The following is a 22,505-nucleotide window of genomic DNA, read 5'->3' as shown; positions in this document are numbered from 1 at the left end:
TTGTAGATCTTGAATTGGCTCTGAGTCACAAAGACTGCAGTTATATGCTGTTGCTATGTTAACTAGATCAAAAGTTCGCTTTGTTTCCTTTTAGAATTTTATAATAATACAAATTTTATAGATTTATATTTTGTACATATATGTTTTTTTCATATATGTGTGTTATGTTACAAGTAGTTTTTATCCTTCCATATACCTCAAAGAAGACTGTCATGAATATATATAGAAATTTTTATCTTATTTTTTTATTTAAAAAAACTGCGTTCCTCATATCGTAGATGATGAATAATTATGACTGATGTGTTTTCAATTGTTGGTTTTCTATGTTAGCAAAATTTTATTTCATTGTTTTAATTTGTATAATTAATTGTTACACGTCTAATTTAAATTCTGAGAAATTTTATTGTAAAATGGAAATTGACTAATTTCCATATATGTTCAATTGCAAAGTTAAAAAACTTTATTTAAAAATTATTTTTTCCCCTTCTCTTTTTTTGCACTTGTTAGAATCACTCATGTGTAATCTTCTCTTCCAGTTTAAGGAATGTATGAAATCAAAAACTAATTGTATAAATTTTGTTGTGGTGAATTTTAATGTTTATTATAATGCTTAAATCTCTGAAATTAGTTTATGTTCTAATCTGTCATTTCTAAAAAATGCTCTTAAAACCCTTGCATCGTAGATACTGTCAGCCCCATTTAATCGGGTAACGGATGAACGAATACCCCGCTTATATGAATAAAACCTCCCGGAACCGAATATTTCCTCATACGCACAATGTGAAAGATCCCGGCTTAATCCAATAATTTCCCCCGGATAATCGAATAATATTGATCAGTTTTCGGAAATATTTTTGCTGATAAAAATTTTGAATAAATTAAAAATAAACGGAGAACAATTATTGAGGTTAAAATATAAAGTAATATTTTTCACCGACAATGCACAATGGGCAAGAAAAACAAGGTTCATATCTATCAAAACGTTTCCACTATCCTATACAGTTTCTATTTTCTTGGTCATTACAAAAAAAAAGTGCTGTCAATTAAATGAAATAACATATAAATAAAACACAAATAATTTAATGATAGTTAAATGAACACAGCAGACAAGGAGGGGGGAAAGGGAATTAGAAATATGTTCCCAACAGCCCTTGAGCAAGCAACCCACTGTTATGAAATTAAAAAAAAAATAATAATAATAATGTACTGAAAAAAGGTGAAAAAACAAGAATTTCATGACTCAAGTTGTAAGTTACTTTTTATAATTTTAATATGTACTTGTAATGTATGTGCTAACTATTAAAATATTTTGTTATTTCAAAAGCTGTTTGCCAATAACGTTAATTCCTTTATATAGCTATTGATTTATTACTATTATACATTTTAAGACAAATGTTGTCAGTTTAGAAAGGGAAAGAAAATTTCTCCGCTTAATCAAGTACCCCGATTAATCGAATGATATTTCTTGGAACCCCAACACTAATCGATTAAGCGTGGCCGGCAGTATAATATAAAAATATTTTCTTTATTGTTTTCTATATGTGTTTAAAAGTACTAATTTAATTTAAAAAGGAAGTAATTGGATAAAAATAAAAAATCATAAAAACAATTGAATTAATATGTTGGCGAGCTCTTAATGGGGGGGGGGGGGATTCAGGGATTAAGAAAAAATCTATCTGCTAGGGGGCAGAGTAGTGAACTTAAAAGAGAAAAATTATAACAAATACAAATAAAATGCAACAGTTTTAAGCTATGGCAGTTTTCTTGGTTTTTGAGCTCTGGTCACAATATCCCTGTTTGTTTTACAGCAGCATACAGGGTGTCCAACAATTTTTTAAAAATGAAAAAAAATTAAGTTAAAGTCATTGACGTATAAAAATATTGCTGTACAACTACTGTTCTAAAAGAAAAGTAAATTTAGTTGTTAATTTTGATTGTGAAAGTCCAGGGATTGAATCAATGGGGACGGAAAAAAAGCCGATGTATTAATAGAAAAGCATCAAATTTAATACTTTGTTTCTTTTAAAATATCAAATCTCTGAATGGACAATAAAAATCAGTTTCTGAATTTGTTATAGTTAGATTGGAATCAACAGTTCTAGGTTTTCTTTAATTAATCAGAGCACTTCAAGGGCAGGTGGGCAGACCTAGAAATTTTTCAAAAAGGGGGCGATTTTTAAAGTTTTTTTTTACTTACCTTTTACTCCGTATTTGATTTACATATATATACAATATTATTGTTATTTGAAACACCTAAAATATGGAATAATGTCTAAATAATTCCAGGGTAATGTTTCAAAGCTCTTCCTTTAACATCATCGAATGTTGTGTAATTTTTTTTTTTGGGGGGGGGGGGGGGCGGGCATGTTTTGAAAAATTACTGAATGAAAGTTCTTAATCCTCATCCCTTCCCCTAACACTATGTGACATGATTTTCAATCGCTACTTTATAACTTAAATTTTTCAAAATGTCGTTGGAGAAACGCCTCTAACCCTCTCCTCCTCAAATATCACCAAAGTACTTTTAAATTTGCCTTTTTGAAACTTCAATTTCATCAAGTTTCCAAGAGTGAGCTCTATTCATTGTTTCCCCCAAACATCTTCAAAGTTGACCTACACTGAGTTTTTAGCACTCCAATTTTGAAACTTTGCCAGTGCAGGATCCTTGTATCCACCCTTGAAGTATAGTGAAACCTGTGTAAGTTAACCACTTGTGGTGCACTACTTTAGTGGTCAACTTAAACAGATGGTCAACTTACAAAGGTTGATTTATTTGATAAGGGCCAATTCCATGCCTGAAAAAAAGCGATCAACTTAGACAGGTGGTCAACTTCACAGGTTTTACTGTACTATCAAATTTAAAAGTAAATAATTGTGCAAAGGAAAAAAATAAGTTGCAGAACGTTACTAACCTATTGAATGTAAGGAAAAAAAAAACATTGTGCAGAAATCAAAAACAATATGTATAAAAGAATTTCATGTGTACGGTTGGACACCTTGGATAAAAGAATTACCTCATGTTATGACTTTTCTTAATTTTTTTAAACGGGTTTTTTAGTACAAAACATTTTTGTGTATGTCTTTATTTTAAACTTGTTATGTGTGGTTCCTCAGTATTTTTCTATTTAAATTTAAAAATGCAGAAATTTAAATGATAATTAAGCAAAAAATAAAAAAAAAAGGAAGCAACTTTAAAAAATTTGCTTATCAGAATAAATTTCTAACTAAAACATTTTCTTCCATTACTTGGTCTTAAAAACCAAATTTTTATTCCTTTCAATGTAAATGTGACATATTTTTCACTTTTTCTTTTAAAAAGTAGTTCCTTTCTCAAAAGTTACTTTGAATAAAAAAAAAATGTACTCATATTGTAAATATATTTGTGTTGTAAATCTTTTTGTTAAGATTATTTATTTTAAATTATCTTTTTTTAGCAAAAAATGTTAACTTCAATTACTACCTCATGTTAAATTTCTGATTTTAATAGGTACCTGATATTCAATCCTATATCATTGATTTTAACTATAGTTTTTTTGCCATCCTTACATAATTTATTTTGGATTCAAAGATTAAAATATTTCAATGTATCTTTGAATTCTTATTTAGTGCCATTAAGATTATGTCGAAGATGAATTTACCTGAAATCTTAAAATGTAGATCTTATCATAAGTTTCTCTTGAAAACTGTTCAATTTCAAGCTTAGAACCTTTTGGGGAAAAGTACTGAATTTAGTTACATGATTTGAAGAATGAAGTTACCCTTTATGCCCCAAATTCCTTCATATTTTGAAAAAAGAGTTTGAAACTTATTTTTTACAACTCTTTTATGTATTAGAAACGCTACATTAACTTTTTTTTCTTTGAAAAATGGGAGGTGAGATTATTGCGACATGAAAAAGTCTTAATTACTGAAAATTCAGGCATTTTTTTCTATGGGACTTTTGACTCCCGTCGGGTCATAAATGGTTAAATCAAGTATTGTTCATTTTTTCATGATTGTTATCGATTATTTGAAATATGTACTGTTAAGAATTTCAAGTGGCATTTAACATTGAACTCACATTTGAAGCTGATTTTCAGCTAATCAGTATTTGAGTGAAGATAGAAATAAATTAAGGCTCAACAAAATAGTTTGGCAAAATATTAATAAACCTCAAAAAATTTCTCATGAAGTAGGTACAACATTTTCCAAAAATTTTAACTATAAAGGTTAATTTATTTCAACTAGGATTTCCATCTTTTTTTTTTCCTTTTCTTTTTAAAGCTTTTAAGTTTAAAATGTAAGTTTTCAAATGCCTCGAGCGTAGATTTTCTATGCAATTTTTGCTGTCAAGTCTCTGATAATGTTTTATTTTTATAAAATTGTTACTTTAACTTTTTTTTAATTAAGTAAAAAAATATTTAATAGAGATTCATTTCTTTTGGTCATTTTTTTTCCTGTCATGAATTTTGCTAGCAGTAGTAAACTTCAACCGCGAACTTCTTGTCTCATCCGGGAAATTTCAGTTTTTTTTCTTAAATCCCCCTGTGCTAGAAAGTACCTCAGTTCTAAAAGATTGTAAAACATTTTGTATGTATGTTAATTATTTATAGTTGAAATATTCTTTGTTCGCTGATAAAAAATATATTTTTGTTAAAAGCGTAGTTACTAGCTGAAAGGCAAATGTAAAACTGTAGAGTAGTCAGCATGTCCTTATTTTAGTTATTTATTTAGTTATTTAACTCTCAGATTCTCACAAGTTATGACATTATGTGTGAGCAAACGTAATATTAAAATATTGTGCTTATTTTCATGATGGACTTAACTATGCAAAACTTATAAATGTTGCTGTAAAAATCGATGCCCAATGCTTAAAAAATATTTTACTAGCTCCTAGATATACCTATTTGGTCCCTGTGTATGCAAAAAAAAAATCAAAGTATAGTATGTGTTAATGTTCTCTTCCTGAAGCCAGTATGCATTTTGTATATAGATTCGCATTATTTTATGTACAGCTTCCTTCAAATTACATCAACAGTTTGTGAACCTCTGGGGAAGTATTTTTTATTATAACATAATGTATTTGTCGTAGTCCAGAAAATTGAAAATGTGTGTGTATGTGATAGATCTCTTTTCTGTTGTCGTTTTTTCTAGGCTACTGTGGTTCGAAAAGTTGCAATTGCTAAGGTTTTAAAATTTAAATAATCTAAAATGTAGAAAAGTTTGATCAAATCATTATGACTTTCAAGTTTAGTGGTATGGATATTAATTAAATGAAATGTACAAAATAATAAACTGCTGTGTGAAAATTGTCTGTGACATCAATGAATTGTATCAGTATCCTAGATGTAATGTGGTAGCTTTTCATGTTTTTCATTGAAATTACGTATTTTCAGTTGCTGAGAAAAATCAAAATCGTGAATATCTTATTTCTTTGTACATGTTAGGTTTATATTATGTATCATATTTATTTACTATTTATGTTTTGTTTATTAATGGTCAGTTTAAGTGTGTTAGTTCTATTCATAGTTTTCATCTATATTTCTTTTGTGATTATTTTAATAACGGGTGTACTCACACATTTTTTTATTGTGAAATGTTTTGACTTTTAATGTTGTGACCAAACATCAAAATTTTTTGCCGGGTATTCATGTTTTCTAGTGCATATAAAAATGAAATCAAAATGAAATTTATCCAGTGATTTTTAAAGTTTTTTTTTTACAATTTTTTTTAACTATTTTATCATAATTTGCTGGTTGAGTATTGTATTTATCTCAAAACATTGTTTGCACATTTTGTATCATTTATTTCAATGGCATTTAAAATATGAAGTGTTGTTCGTAAACTGTTGTGACAAATTTTAAATTTTAGCATCAATACTGCGTCCATCAAAGCCTAGTGACTTGGTGGTAGTGCTTGTGTTCTGCAGACCTGGGTTCAATTCCCTAATTGGGCACAGTCAACTCAGCCTTCCATCCCTTCAGTGGGCCGATAAAAAAAGTACTAATTGTGCTTGGGAACTAAACACAGGGGGTTCTGCATTTGACCGCACCCCACAGCTCTCCATTGTTGGTAACTTTTTTATGTTACTCTAAATTGTTTCTCAGTTATTCCTTTCGGCTCATCACCCAAAATTTTAAACTTCGTCTTTGCTTATTTTGGCTATTTTTTCAAAATTCTAGAAGTTTTATGTCCTTTGCTCCTTAATAAAAATTACTTAATCGGCTCTTCTTTCCACTATTCAACAATCGTTTGACGCAGTATAGTCTACTAAGGCTCTTGTGCCAAAAAACCCAATCAAACCAACCAACCGTCACTAAAACCGAGATGGGTACAGCAAGGCCGTGACCCCCCATGGGCTGTTAAACCACTAAGTTTTGAGCCAGTACGCCTATCAGGATAAACAATATTTATTTTAGTATCAGAAAATCTTTAAGTCTTAAGATTAATTTTTAAAAGTTGAAAATAAATAATAATTGCGTATTACATTAATTATTAGATCAGAGCAAAATTCCAAGTAGATTCTTACAATTTGGGGCCGATGAGACTATTACATAATTCAGAAGAGAGAAAGAAAGACTGGCACACCGTCTGGAATGTTCTCTGTGTGTTTATCCTGTATGCTGCAATAACGATTCTTGTGATGTGATCTTCCATGGAATGTACAGGCATCCAATGTACACCAATGATTTAATGTGCCTTGAAGAACAGGACTGGCTTCAGAGCTGCAAACTGTACTGTCAACAGTTGCATTCACATGGAACTCTTGTAACCTGCTTATCGCCGCATTCCGGATTTTTATGCAAATCTCTTTGCACTACTGCAAATGGCGTTTTCCCAGCTTTCCACCTGGTATACAGTTTGCAAACTGGTTTACGTCGCTGGGTCAAACCACTTTTCAAGACTTCATCGGTTTTCTCTTTTAATCGTGAAAATTTGAAACCTTTCTTTTCCGGAGCAAGAGCGGTGCTATGTGGGTTATAAAAGTTCCTTGTGATCGTGGTTAATGGAGACTATTTTTGTGATGTTGCAATTAAAATGAAATATAATAACACTTTCAGTGCAAAGTTGTCCCATTTGTGCTTATGGAACTCTTCCTATTTCACCTTTGCTTCTGATTTATACAAAGTATTTACTTTTGAACTACAATCTGGAAGTTGGCAATAATGCCTTTCTACCCGTGCATGTTTTTCTTCAGGGGAGGGGGGGGGGTCTCGTAAATGCCACTGCAGCCAGCCGTGCCTCAGAAGAAGTCATATAGGATGTTCTGGACGGGTGTTACTTATCTTTCGGGGAACAAAAAATGTCACAGAAGTAAAAAAAGTTATGCTTCTTGACTGCTTTGAAGTTATTCTTTTAGTATGGCTCAAGTAAAAAGATGCATGACCTTGGACAAGCTCATTTATGTTTAGGTTGAAAGAGGAGAAATTCCTAGACTGACACAATGGAATAATTGCCATTAAGATCCGCAAGTCATCTTTCCTCATCTCTTTTTAAGCAAAACGAAATCACTTAAGCCTTCAGATGATCAGAAGTCAACTCATTAGAATCAGACTTTATTTGATGTTTGGCCTAACTCCCCCCCCCCCCCTCCCCCAGTCTTTTAGAAGGGTCCGGAGGGATCAATTGCCCTTCCCCATGGCTTTGAAAAATTGATGCTTTTACACGTGAGTAGGATGGTTTTTGTTGTTTTTTCCCGATAAAATTTGCATTGAGTATGCTCTCTTTGTCCCCCCCCCCCCCCGAACCAAAGAAACAATTAGAAACAATAGGCCTGCCAAGTTCCTCAGTAAATAGTTTCTCCGCCAGTAATATCATCTCTCCTATTTTGTCACAGCAACTTACGAACACCATATAAATGCTTTTTCTAAAACCTCTTGTCACAATTGATCATATTCTCATCAAAATCAAAATTGGAAATTAGCGGGTAAAAATCAAAATTATGTATGTGATGTGATTATTGTTGTAGCTTTAACTCTATGCACGATTGACAATCTAGCTTTATGTACAGGTAAAAAGTAAAGGTTGAAGCATTGCAGTATAAAGAAATGAAACTAAAACATGTGGTTGCAGTTCATATTAGTCCTGCTGCAACCATTCATAATCAAAAACTATATATATATAAACCCAGTCTAAATGTATTATGTATGTAGACAATTCTTGATGTTTGAAATTTGTTTTCTCCTGTGCTAAGAAACAAAGGTAGATTCAACTTAATTCTCATTCAAGGTAGAAGTCTGGTAAAAACTAGGCAGACCTAACTTTTTTTATAATTCATGCTTGTGCACCTTAGTGTGTAATATGATTGCGTTTGGCACCATGTGCTGCTGTATGTGACATCATTAATTCTTTTGCTTAATCATTCAAATCTTAATTACAAAAAAATCTGAAATAATTAACCGGTAATTTAAGAAATATACAAATACTAATGTGACGAAGAGGCACCGGGCTCGGCTAGGCTGGTCCTAGTCAATTTATTAGCTCCCAATGAAGATCAATGGCCCTCTTAAAGCTATCTACCCCCTTGCTCATTACGTTACCTTCCGGTACGTTGTTCCAAGTGCCCACAATCCTACTAAAGTAATAATTTTTCCTAGTTAGCCTGAGATTTTAACAACTTAAAGTAACCCCTCATTCTGCTTTTCATACAAATATTTAACCCCTTAACATCTTTCACTTCAATAAATTTTAAGTACTGAATCATGTCCCCTCTGACTCCTTTGTTCCAGGCTCTAAGACTTTTTAAGTCTGGCATCATAATTCAAATCTGAAAGTCCTCTTATTAGCCTAGTAGCCTTTCTTTGAACCCTTTCCAATAAAGAAATATCTTTCTTGAGATGAGGAGACCAAAACTGAACAGCATACTCCAAATGAGGTCTTACCAAACCTCTGTATAAAGGCAGAAGAACCTCCTTAGTTTTTTTAAAAAATAAATCTATTGATGATACCAAGCATTTTATTGGCTAAACCCAACAATTTGGATCTCTCCCCCTCCCCCAGTTATGTTGTCAATTTTAAATTATTTGTTGATTCAAAAAATTGTGCTAAATTACAACTTATAAATAATTAATTATCAAAATCTGAATTGGTACTTTGTATAACTAGTTATGTAAAGGCTCAATTCAGTTACTCATTATTTTTTTTTAATTTACCAATCAAGTGATTCAACCAATTATCACCCTTCCCATTTAGTGGCATCAAAGTTTTCAGCCTTTCTACTTCTATGAGTGTATAGTTTAAGGTTAAAAATGTTTAAAAAAATCAGAATTATGAAAAATAATTTTTGCTAATTTATTTTATTTATAACAGATTAGTTATTTTGCCTTAGCTAACAGACTGTGGAGCTGTACTTGCTTATACCCTAGTTTTAATCTTCACTTTTTCTAGGGGAAAACTTACCACATTTGCGGTTCTCTCTCAAGTTTACTTGTATATTTTTAGCTTCCTGTGTGAAGATATACATAGCTTCTATGTAAGAATATTTGCATGGAGCTGTGTTACGACAAATCTAAATTGATGAGCCCACCAGGGCTAACTGCTATCTCTCTTTTCCATTAGACTGAATGAATTTTCACCCTCTCTTATTAACTTCCCACGGTCTTCCTTTAAAATTTTTTCTAGGATAAATTTAAGCAAGAAATTTACTTTTCTTTTAGTTTGAAGAATTATCAAAAAAAATAAAAATAATGGAGCTACTTTTGTTTACTTAGCACTTCTGAAAATACGTTTAATATGCTTTTTAACATCTTGTTATACATGAAATCAAAAAGTTTTGTGGCAAGTTGTAAAATGTTTAAGAAGTAAAGCAAATTTGTATGATCTTTTGACAAGATAATTACTGTAATGTGAAGAGTTTAAAGTGGCTTTTGTATATTTTTATACTATGCATCCTAGTATCTCCTTATAGTGCAATAACATGAAATAGCGTGCTGGGATATTTATAGACATTGTTAGACCAAAAAAATAAACATTAGGCCTTTCCTCAGAACTTCAAAAAATACTTTTTTTTAAACAAACATCAAAAGGAAAATATTATTAGTGTAGGTATGTTTCATTTCTTATTTGTTTTCAAAATATTGAATTATTTTATTCGAGAAGAAAATTCCCTTTTTTGTTACGTCACATTCACACAGGTTAAATGTTTTACAGACATGCAAAACTACAGTGGGGTCCTTGTTACTGATTTTCCCTCGGGTTTCTGGGCATTCGCTGCATGGATATCGAAAATTAACGTAAAAAATTTAATTTTGTTTTTACAGAATACTAGTTCTGTTGCAATAAATATACGGCTCAAGTTGCGTCTTAGCACAAATATTACAGAAAGCCTTTGGTATTTTGGTTGTAAAACCAAACGACTGACATCTTGTGCACTTATGTTTAACTAAACAGGAAAACAAGTATGATGTGCCCTAAGGGTTGCTTACCTGCAAAGCTTTAAATAATTACTAAATTCAAAATTACCATGGTATGGTTTTATTATTTTACTCTTTAATTTCATGGGCATGTAATTAATACTGCAACAGTGCAGAAATATCCAACCATTCTATTGACGTAATGGAACGAAAGTGTTAATATTCTTTGTAAAATGATTTCAACGTAAGAGTTCCTGAAGAAATTTTAGATCAGTAAAAACATGTATAAAAGTTTTCATGAGATTAAAAAAAAAATCTATGGGTATATATATATATATATATATATATATATGTGAATTATTGCCTTCATTTCTTTTTGTTTTAGGACCTCCCCATTTCTCACCTTTCTACAATTTATCTACATTCATTGCCTAATATAACTCAGTTTAGCTTGTTTAAATGATATTTGCATAATTTATTAAAGTGCAGTTATTTTCTGTACAAATAACTTACATTTTTTTTTTATTTAAAAGATTTGAAGAAAAATGTTTGGATCATGGTTCTTAAAATTTTAAATAGTTTCTTTTTCAATTTGTCATTCTCCAGAAAGATGCTCACAACTTAATTTATTCCTAGAAGATCCTTCGATTAAGTATTGATCATTCTTAACAAATACAAAGCGGCATATGTTGGGTATTTTAAGAATTTGATCATTTTCACGGGTTATATTTATAAAATTCTAGTCGAAAGGGTTTTTTTTCCTTCCTTTGTTGTGTTGAGATTTCTGTTAGAATTTTTCTGCTCTTTTTGAAGCTGAAAAAAAAGATTTACAATATGCATATATGAGTGGTGATGTTTCAAATCTCGCTATATCCATATTTAGCCAAGTTTAACTTAAGCAATGTTCTTTAAAGTTTTTAGCACGTTCTTTTAAAATGGCTCCCGTTCCTTTCAAAATTGGATATAAATTTTTGAAAATATAAATTGAAAACTGATTCCCGGTACAAAACTGTCCATAGAAATATAATATTCAGACGCTGAAATAAACTCGTCATACGCAAATTTGTTAAAATGGATATAGCTAGTTTTGAAACGTCATACCGAAATAATTGTTAACTTGATTTTTTGAACCAATATGAATTTCGCCATTTTTGGATTCTGAGGAGATGTCGATTCTAATATTGTCTATGACGTCCCAGGTGCTTTTTGTATAACCAAAACAATTTTGCATTATTTTATGCTTTCCCAAGTTTCCTTTTTTTAGAAGAAAGTATTTTTAAGCAATTGTATTATGAAAGTCAAATGTATTTTTTGTATTTGTAGTGAAGTAGTGCCATTTCTGTTTTCCTCATTTTTCTCTATTATTATTATTTTGAAGACTTTGCGCACAGTGTCAACGTAGTTCTTTGTTGAATTGTTATTTTTGATAATTTACCTCAATCGCAAGTAGTTTGCTAGTTAGATGCGCAGTTTGCTTTTACAGTTGGGTGTCTGCTATGAAATTGTAACGTTTCAATCCGTCATGCCGTGGGACATTTTCCAGTTTCCTGTTTTTTAAGAAATGTAACATGAAGAAAATGTTTTTAATCGACCTCAACATTTTTGTTTTGTCATCCTCATAAGGTTATTTTATGTTTATCATTTAATGAGTTTGTGTAGTGTTTACTTCCAATGTGTTATGTAGTTTGTACATTGTTATGTCTTTTTCATGTATTGTTGAAGTCCTGTTTTTTGAATCTTCACCTGGATGATTTTGTTAATAGAAATCGTTATAGTTGTCATAGCAGAACATTGTTTTAGCTAGCATATTAGATTGTATACGAAACTTGTTATATATATATATATAAGAAAACTAGCAGATTAGAGCATGGAGAACTGATTGTTCTCAGCTTGAAATCTATGCGCAGTTGCAAACCAATCTCAGGGCTTTGTGATCACGTTTTTGCAGTGTACCTTTAAGTGTTCAACTTGTAAGGGACCATCCTTCGAAGAAAAAAAAAAAAACATGAATGAAGATTGAAACCAAAACCGAGCCATGTGTACTAATATAAATGGCGAGACGATATGTGTAAACAAAAATCAAACTAGGTTTTTTGTAAGCAGCCTTCTAGAGCATAACGGGTATTATCCATGTTAAGACGTGTACAGATTTTTGTATTTCATATCAGGTACTGGATACTGCATGCCTCAGAAGTACATTATTTTCTGTGTTGAGTACTACTAATTATGAGTATTTCAGTTATATAGAATCTTGTATACTATACACTAATGTTTAATGAATCATCGTATTTCAAATAAAGTCCACTTCGATTTTTCGTATGCTTGTATTTCTTTTTGAAAGAAGTAGTCAATGCTATCTTTGTCCCAAAACAATTTCTTACTATCATTAATTGTACTATCCGCGATTTATTTATTTTTCAATTTAAGTTTAAAAAAAACATCCTGCTATTGAACATTTGCATTTAAATCGTGGGTTCAGTTGTCGCTAATCTTTCATTCCCCAACCGTAGAATAGAACGAGTATAGAATCCCACATTTATTGTGGCATGTAATTTCATCTTTCAGTGCAAGTAAGGACAACATTACCTAAAGATATCCATTATAATGAAGACAAGAGATCCCAAAAATTCTCATGGAAATAAGGTAAGAAGGAATTTAATTAGTAGACAGTGAAACAGGGCCGGATTAGCCATAGAGCAAAAGTAGCAAATGCTACGGGCCCCGCGCTTCTAGGGGCCCCGCGCCATGAGAAAAAAATTCCAGAAAAAAAAAAAAACTACTTTCCGTACTTTAACCCCTTTAAATTTCTATATTTCTCTTTTTATTTAGATCTAGCTTTTCTAGCTCAGGTAAATTAAAAATCTTATTTTTTCGATGGATTGCTTTCCAGAAATTTCACTCAATTGAAGTCTTAAAAACGTAATTTTAGTTGATCTTTCTTAGTGGAAGGAGAAAAAGCTCCGTGGGTCAGAAAAGTTTCAAAACTGACCTAAAAATTACAATTTTAGGCAATGTTTGGAGAATGGAGAATTGGGTTTTCTCTAGATTCTTTTCTTCTCGACTTTTTTAAATTAAGTCAATTTTAAGGTATCTTAGGAAATTTAAGGGAGTTAGGGCACTAAAACTCAGCTATTCAAGCCTGAAAAGAGAAAATTTAGGTTGTTTGATAACAATAGAGGAAAGGGGAAGGGGTTCTTTCCTGAAATTGTGTTGAAAACTGAAGTCAATTTCAGGCTATCTTTGGGAGGAAAGGATATGAGGAATCTATGGTATAGCTGAAAACAAAATTTCAAGCTATGTGGGAAGATTAGAGAAAGGGATGAGGGTCTGAACTCCCCCAGAAACAGTTCTGACTTCAAGTTTCAAATTGCGGTTTTAGATTATCACTGGAGACGTTATCGGGGCGGGGGGGGGGGATACGGGTTTGCTTCGCAAAATGATAGATACTGAAATCTTCAAAACTCCAAAACTCATGCTATCTTTAATTCTAACTTTAGGTAAAGAGTGGTGGTTTGGAGCCTCCCCCTCCCCCGAATGTTGAGAAGCTAGGGGAGTAGGTGGGTCCTTTGGAATGTTTTCGAAATCGAGATGGTTCAAGGACTTTCTTCGGAATTTAGGGTCTAAAAACTCAAATTTAAGCAATTTTTGTTGATAGCAGGAGACGGAGGATGCTAAAACTCCTAGAGCACAAATCCTAAAACCACATTTTAAAGTCTTCTTTAGCGATGTTAGACAAGAGAGGGGAAAGGGTTATTATCCAGAAATTGTTTGAAAGTGGCTTTCTTCTTAAAACTTTCGAAATTGGTGTCCTGAAAAGGTAATTATTAGTCATCCTAAACTTTCTTTGGTCAATTTGTCACCCTCAAAATTTTCCGCCCGCGACACGAGCCCGTAGATCCGCCACCGTAAACAACAATGAGCAAAATTAAGAGATCAGGATAGAAGAAAAGAAAAACTGAGACTTCACACTTATGCTGAGCGAAATAAATAAATTGTTAAGAGACTATTATTTTTTGATGAACTAAAATAATTATGTGTAGAAGAACGAATTTAAATATCGTTTTTATTTTATTTTTCTGAGTGGGAGGGAACTAAAAAGCTGCCGCCCATTCCCCGAACCTAACCCATTTCTTTTGCATCATCAAAGGTAGCCGAAAACTTTTTTATTCGAACTTGAAATTCAGGAAGAAAATTGTTTAACATAATCGAAAACCAGCTAAAACTGCTTTCTGGAACTTCAGTTTCGAAAAATTTCCATAGGTGTAATCCCGAGCCCCATCCCTTCCTATAACGTCGTCTAATAAGGTAGCCAACAAGTGCGTATTTTGAACTATAATTTCGAAAATTTTCTATGGGAGTGTACCCCTCCTCCTCCAACATTGTTAACGATGGTCTAAAATGTACTTTTAAGACTTCAACTTCGAAAATTTTCCGGGTTGCCTTGGAGAGTGCCTGAACCCCATCCCATATCGAAACGTAACCCGCGATGGCCTACAATCTATCACGTTTTCACAACTTCACTTTCGAGAAATTTCCAGGAGATGGCTTTCGTGAACTCCGCCAAAATCACCAAAGAACATAAAAAAATACCCTTTCAGAGTACAGTGAAACCTGTGTATAACGATATTTTCCTTGGTCCCAGAAAAATGTTAGCACGAATAATCAAACTATCTATAACGATAACTTATCTATAGCAATATTTTTTTAGGTCCCAACTGTATCGTTGTAGACAGGTTTTACTGTATATAATTTCGAGAATTTTTGCTTAAAAATTGTATTTTTAGATTAATATTAGATAATAAATTTGAAAATTTCCCAATGGGACCTCCTTGAACACCCCTCTTCGGCGGATTTACGACCGTCCAATGAGCATGCCGCTCGACTATTCCCATCACTGAAGGTGGAAATTGCTTGTTTCAGCTGAAGTTCCATTTCAAATCTTTGCGAATTTTCATATGAATAATTATTGTCACTCTTTCCCTCCCTTGCCGCTTAATAATAATTGTATTATTGATTGAAGTATTCTTTATAGACGTGGGCCTAACCTGCGATCTTCAAGAAAAGTGTGGTAGGCAACTATCTAATTTATTAGATCTAGCTTACTGTATTGTTTAACTCTTAAGTTTTCTAACTGAGACTGATCAAAAGAACCATTAAGCTCTACCATCAATGACGCCATCCGAATGAAGTCTCTCTACAATATCATTAAAGATAATCTACAGTTTTATTTAAGACTTCAATTTTAAAAAACTGCCTGGAGAGAGTCGCTATGAACCCAATTTTTTTCCTTTGATCTTACCTAAGATAGGATGAAATCGCGTTCTTTGACTTCAGTTTCTCCAAATAATGGCCTCTGAATCTTCTCTTCCTAATATCATCAGGGATCGTTAGAATTGAGTTTTTAGAATTGAAATATCGAAAATTTTCCGGGGGGAACCCCCGGACCCCCCCTCCCTTTATATCGTCCAAAAATTGCGTTTTTTGAAAATAAAAGTTAAAAACGTGTAGCAACGGGAAGACGAGGGGCAATATAAGGGGATCATAACCTTCGTAAAGCTCTAAAATTATATAAACATTTATGTATTCATGCGTGTTATAAGTGCAACTCCCTTCTCCATGAAGAAGTGCTCTATTGTTTACTATATCATGCAAAAATGAGGGCCCCATTGGAAACATTTGCTACGGGCCCCGCGCTGGCTTAATCCGGCCCTGCAGTGAAAGAAAATTCCTTTTAAGTTAACAGCCTTAAAACCTAAAAAGTGATGTAATAAATAAAAATTAAAAAAAAAAAAATCAAAAAGTAGTAAAATCGCCCCCTGTATTTTTTTTTTGGGGGGGGGGGGTTACATTTTCTTATGTTTTGTACTACTGGCGACCAACTGGTTTTTACCTGCAATTGTTAAAAAATTTCCATTATTTATTCCATCTGCTGTATAGAAACTATTAAAAACTGAAAAATATAACATGGATGCATTGAAAAATTGAGATTGAAATGAGATCTTGCTCAGTAGTGCCCAACCTCATATTAAGATAAATCTCGCGGGCCGAAAACAAACACAATAAAATTTGAACATACTAAAATTTTCCTAAATGGCATAGAAAAGGAGAGAAAAGTACTAAGAACTGTTGTTTTGTCAAGTACTGATGAGCATCACTACATTACAAATGCAGAAGTTTGCAAATACAGTAACCCTCGCGCTTTTCAGGGGGCAAAGAAAAAGCGCGATATATCCGAAAGCGCGATGTAACCGAGGTCATTAAAAATAGTTATCCATCCAACACATACAAGTAAATTAGCATCCAATCTTTTTGACATGATATTCAAATGGTTTCGATATAGTTCACGAATTTACTATCACACGTATTGAAACTTATACAAGATTTAAATTTACGTAAGTTTTCAGCGCCAATATGAAATGGCGAATAAAGATGATCATCATTAGCTACAGCGTGATAAGAGTGAGCATTCCAATAACCCTCTTATTCCCAGTATACTTTGTAATCCCTTTGATTTTCAGTAGAAAGGATGTGAAAGGTAAAAGTAACCAGATTGTATAGAGAAAACTCTTTCGCCCGTCCATAGCATTCTTCCTTTCTTTGATGCAAATCCTGATTTGTGCAACTACGCACAAATCTTTTCTGTGCCAACAGGTAGCCGAAGAGGGCATATATGTCCTCTTCTACTTGGACCAGTATGATACCTGCCTGCTGTCTCTCACTCATTGTAAAGGTCTTAGTATTAATACAAAAGAAACGTCAAGTAGTTTCCAAACTATATCTTAAAATTAAGTACTGCATGTATGCACATTTAGATGGCTGGAGTTGCCGCTGCTGTTCCAGCGAATTCAGAAGAATAGGAGCATCTTCATTTCGTTCATTGACAAAATAAAGAAGATAAAAACCTTTTCTGATTAATACCATGTGTTTTCATGAATGGTTTCAAGCTTAAAGCAAGTTTTTTTTTTTTTTTTTTTTAGGTTTTAATATTTTGGGAGACAGAAGAGAGGAGCGATATAACGAGGGGTTACTGTATTTCTCAGAAACCAATTTCTGAGTATTCGGCTCCTTGTATCATTTGAGACTTTTTGACCGCAAAAACTAAAGCAGAAGATAGGTAAGAAAAAGAAAGTTCAGCAGCAGTGAAGTGGAGAAAGGAGTTGATTGGCTGCGTACCGGTGTGTTATTAGGTTTCTTGTTTGTTTTGAATGGTTCCAGAACAGTGGTTACCAACGCGTTTTCCCTCGGTGGATTTTTTTTTTTCGCAAAAATTTTTGCTGGTGGGTGGTCACATCACTTTTCACGGCTCTAACCAGACTTTTGTTTCGGGGAGGGTTTTGCCGGAGCCGATGCGAAAATAGACGGCAGCCGGATTTAGTCTCGGCGGCAGGGGGGGAGTGACACCTGTTGGTCTGAGCCTGAAGTGGCCCAATATTTTTAAAATAAGGGATGAAATTTTGGGGTTAACAATGCATGGGGGTCCGTAGAAGTCATTTGAGCCAGTGAGAAGCAAAGGGGTGAAAGTGGACATTTTCAAGTTTGAAGTAAAACGCGGTCCTAGGTAGGCTTTCATTAAAATATTTTTCTAAATCATGCTGTATAGCAGCCCCTACCAGAGCTACTAGTACCATCTCTTGCCTCAAGATATAGGTGAGGTTCACCAACCATTTGTGTACTGGTTATCTCCAAATATTTAATTTTGCCTCATTTATGCCTCGGTTTTACAAAGTTCATCATTTCTCGGGAAATCAGTATGATCAATAAAATTTTATTTCATTCATATTCATTTTTGTTACACTAGGACTAGGTTATTAAAAAAAATTTAGAAATAGTTTTGAAACATTTCGGATGGGCTTAATCATTGTAATGACTTCGTTAATGATTTTTCACAAAGATTTAAGATGTTTGGGCGAGAATAATCTGTTGTTTCGAAAAGAACAAATGCTTCTGAAGATTCGAGCCTGTTTCACGGAATTGAGGATGGGTTTCATTTGGTAAAATAAAATACCTCTTTAGCTAACTTCTGTTTACAAGATAATAAAAGAAAGATTCGTGAAAATTTTTTGTTTTAATATTCGGCGGACTTTTAATCATTTTAAGGGAATTCGTAGTTCCGTTTTCTTCATAAGACAGGTGGAAATTTGTTACTTAAAATACATTGTTATAATTTTAAAAGCAAAACCAATGTGTATATTAAAATTTGAAAAATTTTAAGTAAAAAATGGTTTTAATTGTGGTCATTCATTAAAAGCTTATGTTCAAATGTTTTGTTATTTATGCTAGAACTTTTTTTTTCACAAATGGACAGTAAATATTAATGTCCAGAAGGGGGGGGGGGGCGTTCAAGAGCTGACTATGGGCACCCATGGGGCGTCTGCCAGGCACAAACTTTTTTAGTCGGAACATTTAACGTGAATCGCAACATCTTGGAATATAAGCTTTTCATCTTACAAGCTAAATGTCAGGGGTGTCTACTCCGCCCCCCCCCCCAGAGCAAGGGTGCACCTAACCCTTAAATATCGCAAAGGATTCCCCCCCCCCCTCCAAGTGAAAAATACTTTTCTAAACAACTCTCCTAAAAATTTCAATGACACAGTCTGCGAACTGACCCCTCCTAGGTGGGCACCATTGTAAATGTCATTCTAAATTCCACATAGAAACTTGATTTGAGAAATCAAACAAACTAAAAATATTGTAAATCCAACAAACACGGAAAAGTAGACCCATTCAATATGGGGTCATTCCATGTCAAGTGATCCAAAATTTGGGAAATTTTTTCCCTCACCCTTTTGTATTTCTTTGAAATTTGGCTCATCGATTGTACCCTTTGAGGTAATCAAAAGTCCAAATTTTAAGATTTTTATCTCTATTATTTTTTTATTTATGACACTTTGATTTTTCGAGAAACCCGCTTTTTTTCATGGATACTTGAACATAAAATGGACGATAACTCAGCACCAAATATAGATAGAAAGATTTGGTAAAAAGCATTTTAAAGTACATTAGTTGCTGTTTAATGGGATATGCAACATGACTAATTTCAAAAAAAAATTAATTTTTAAAAAATGAAATTTAAGTTTCTCAAAAAAGGTATGATGAATTCTTTTTTTTTAAATTTCCCCAAATTTTTTTGTGTATTTTATCTTTATTTGTGCAAAGTTTCAAGTTGGGATCTCAAATGGGATCATATTTTTATGAATTTTTAAATAAAATTTGACTTATGAAATAATGACATTTTTCAGATTCTAACTAGTTAAAAATGGGTTTCTCTCACTGGGGATGGTCTAGTAAGTAGTAATTGATCATAACTATGCTTGAAATGAGCTGACGTAAATTTGTAAATTGGCAAGCACCCCCCCCCCCCCCGCACCACCACTTTTATTATTATTTTTTTCAAAACTATTTTCAAAATGTAAAAAATAAATAAAAGAATAAAAAACCAAAATGAATAGTAAACTTATTAAAAATTGGTAAATGTTCTTCTTTAAAGTAAGAAAAAGACCCCCCCCGGGCCACCACTATTATTATTTTTTTCCAAAACTATTTTCAAAATTAAAAAAAAAAAAAAAAAACGAATAAAATAAAACAAAATGAATAGAAAACATATTAAAAGCTGGTAAATGATCTTTAAAGCAAGACAAAGTACATCCCCCCCCCCCCCCACTCACTTACACATACGATTAACACTAACTAGTATCACGCTTCACCTGATGCTTTTTTTTTTCAGACCAAGTGTTTCTTTTTCAATCCGAGCTTCACAAAGTGTACTTGATTATTTCACTATCTCATAAGGAAAGTTATGATTCATTTCGTCCCTTACCCCAGCACCAACTTTCAATTTTGGATGGAGGAAAGAAATAGTTTGCCCCAAGATCACAGCAAAATATGAGTGTTTCCCCCCGTGTTGTTTCATTCTTTTTACACGAAACTAAAAATAAATCCAAGTATCAGGTCATATGTCTGTCCGCATAAAACTGTCTTTCTACAACATTTGGAGTGCAGCTGTTTTTTCTTTTCTTTAATGCTAGTTTTCTTTTAATTTCACTTGTAAACGAGAGCAATGCAGCGAGATCTATTTATACATATATTAAAAGCAGTTATAGATCAAACAAATTTTGCTAATTTGAGCATAACCTTCCATGTTGTTATGTTTAATTCCAGATTGCCCCCCCCCCCTCCCCCTACCGTCCCACTTTCCGAAAGAAAAAAAAAGCTGCAAATGAGTGGTTCTCTTCAGTTTTCTGACTTTTAGTTTTTATGACACCCCCCCCCCCCCCCCCACTTATAAGCTTTAGTCACTACTGATGCTTAGCAGCGTGCGTCCCAGTTTATTATGGTTATAACTCTTACGTGCCGGCTTTTTTTTTTTTTTTAAATACAGTTTTGAAAATAAATAAATAAATAAATAAATAAAAAGTGGTTGTGTGGCGGAGGGGGGGGGGGGGGGGTACTAATCTACAAAGTCATGTCAGTTCATTTCAAGCATAGTCATGATCAATTACTACTTATTAGACCATCCCCAGTAAAAGAACCCCATATTTAACTAGTTAGAATCTGAAAAATGTCATTATTTCATAAGTCAAATTTTATTTAAAAATTCATAAAAATATGATCTTATTGAGATCCCAACTTGAAACTTTGCACAAATGAAGATAAAATACACATAAATTTTTGAGAATTTTTTAAGAAAAATTCATTATACCTTTTCTGAGAAATATAAATTTAAAATTTAAATTTTATTTTTTAAAAATTAAAATTTTTTTGAAATTAGTCATGTTGCATATCCCATTAAACAGCAACTAATGTACTTTAAAATGCTTTTTACCAAATCTTTCTATCTATATTTGGTGCTGAGTTATCGTCCATTTTATGTTCAAGCATCCATGAAAAAAAGCGAGTTTTTCGAAAAATCAAAGTGTCATAAATAAAAAAATAATAGAGATAAAAATCTAAAAATTTGGAATTTTGATTACCTTAAAGGGTACAATCGATGAGCCAAGTTTCAAAGAAATACAAAAAGGTGAGGGAAAAAACTTTGGATCACTTGACATGGAACGACCCTATGGTTCCTTTGGGAAGTCTTGTGAAGGCCACTCAAATGCGCTTGATTAGATCTGAATTTCTTTACTTCAGGGGCCGGCCTAGATGGGCTCTTCGTCAGTTTGGTCGCCGGGTCGCCATTCCCCTTAAAAATGTGAAAAATTGATACTATACTGCGATTTGGAGCCGGACCCCTAGTTTCCGATTAGTACTTGCCTCTCGTCGGCTCTGAAGCGTAAAAAGTGAAATACTGGTGAAAAGTAATTTTCAAGGAATACTAATAACATTTTGCATCATCAAAAGTAGTCATATCAATGCAGGGGAACACGGTAACTATCAAATCTTCAAAACATATTTATATATATATATATATATATATATATATATATATATATATATATATATATATATATATATATATATATATATATATATATATATATATGTTTTTTTTTTCCTCCAGGGTTCTCGATTTTCATTAAAATTCTAAGGAAGGAACCAGGAATTTTGGGGGCTTTTTACATCTCTACACTTAGGTGATCAGTCCCTGCTAGTAATTAGCGGTCTTAATTATTCTAATACTTAATTCATCTATATACATAAATGGCTACTTCTGTATGTAAGGATTTCCGGGGTAAGCTTCAAAACCACTGGACCGATTTTAACCGTTTTTTCACCATACGAGTAGATAGCTACATTATCAAGAAGCGACTCAGGCTATACTTTATTCCTAAAAAATTTAGTTTAAAAAAGTTATGATGGAAAACACTAAATTTCATGTAATTTCCCCATCTAATGATTAAATATAAAACCCCTTGTTACAAAAATTCGTTGCCTTACAACAGCAATATTGATAGTAATCATTAGAGACGTACCGAGTAGCACTTTGGCCGAGTACCGATTACTCGGCCTTTCACTACTCGACCGAGTACCGAGTTCCAATTACTGTGTTTTAAGAATCCCCGACACACACACAGACCCCGAAGAGTTCCTATTTTTCCTACTTTTTTGAGCTTTCTCCTTATTTTCCTACTTTTTCCCTTTTTTTCCTACTTTTTCTTTCTTTAGCACTTCTAATTGTGCAGTGATTTAACACATTGTGCACTTATTTTTACAATGCCGCACCGATAATTTTCT

The sequence above is a fragment of the Uloborus diversus genome, chromosome 6 (assembly GCF_026930045.1).
Source record: "Uloborus diversus isolate 005 chromosome 6, Udiv.v.3.1, whole genome shotgun sequence".
NCBI classification, from domain to species: Eukaryota; Metazoa; Arthropoda; class Arachnida; order Araneae; family Uloboridae; genus Uloborus; species Uloborus diversus.
This window is presented reverse-complemented; position numbering follows the sequence as displayed.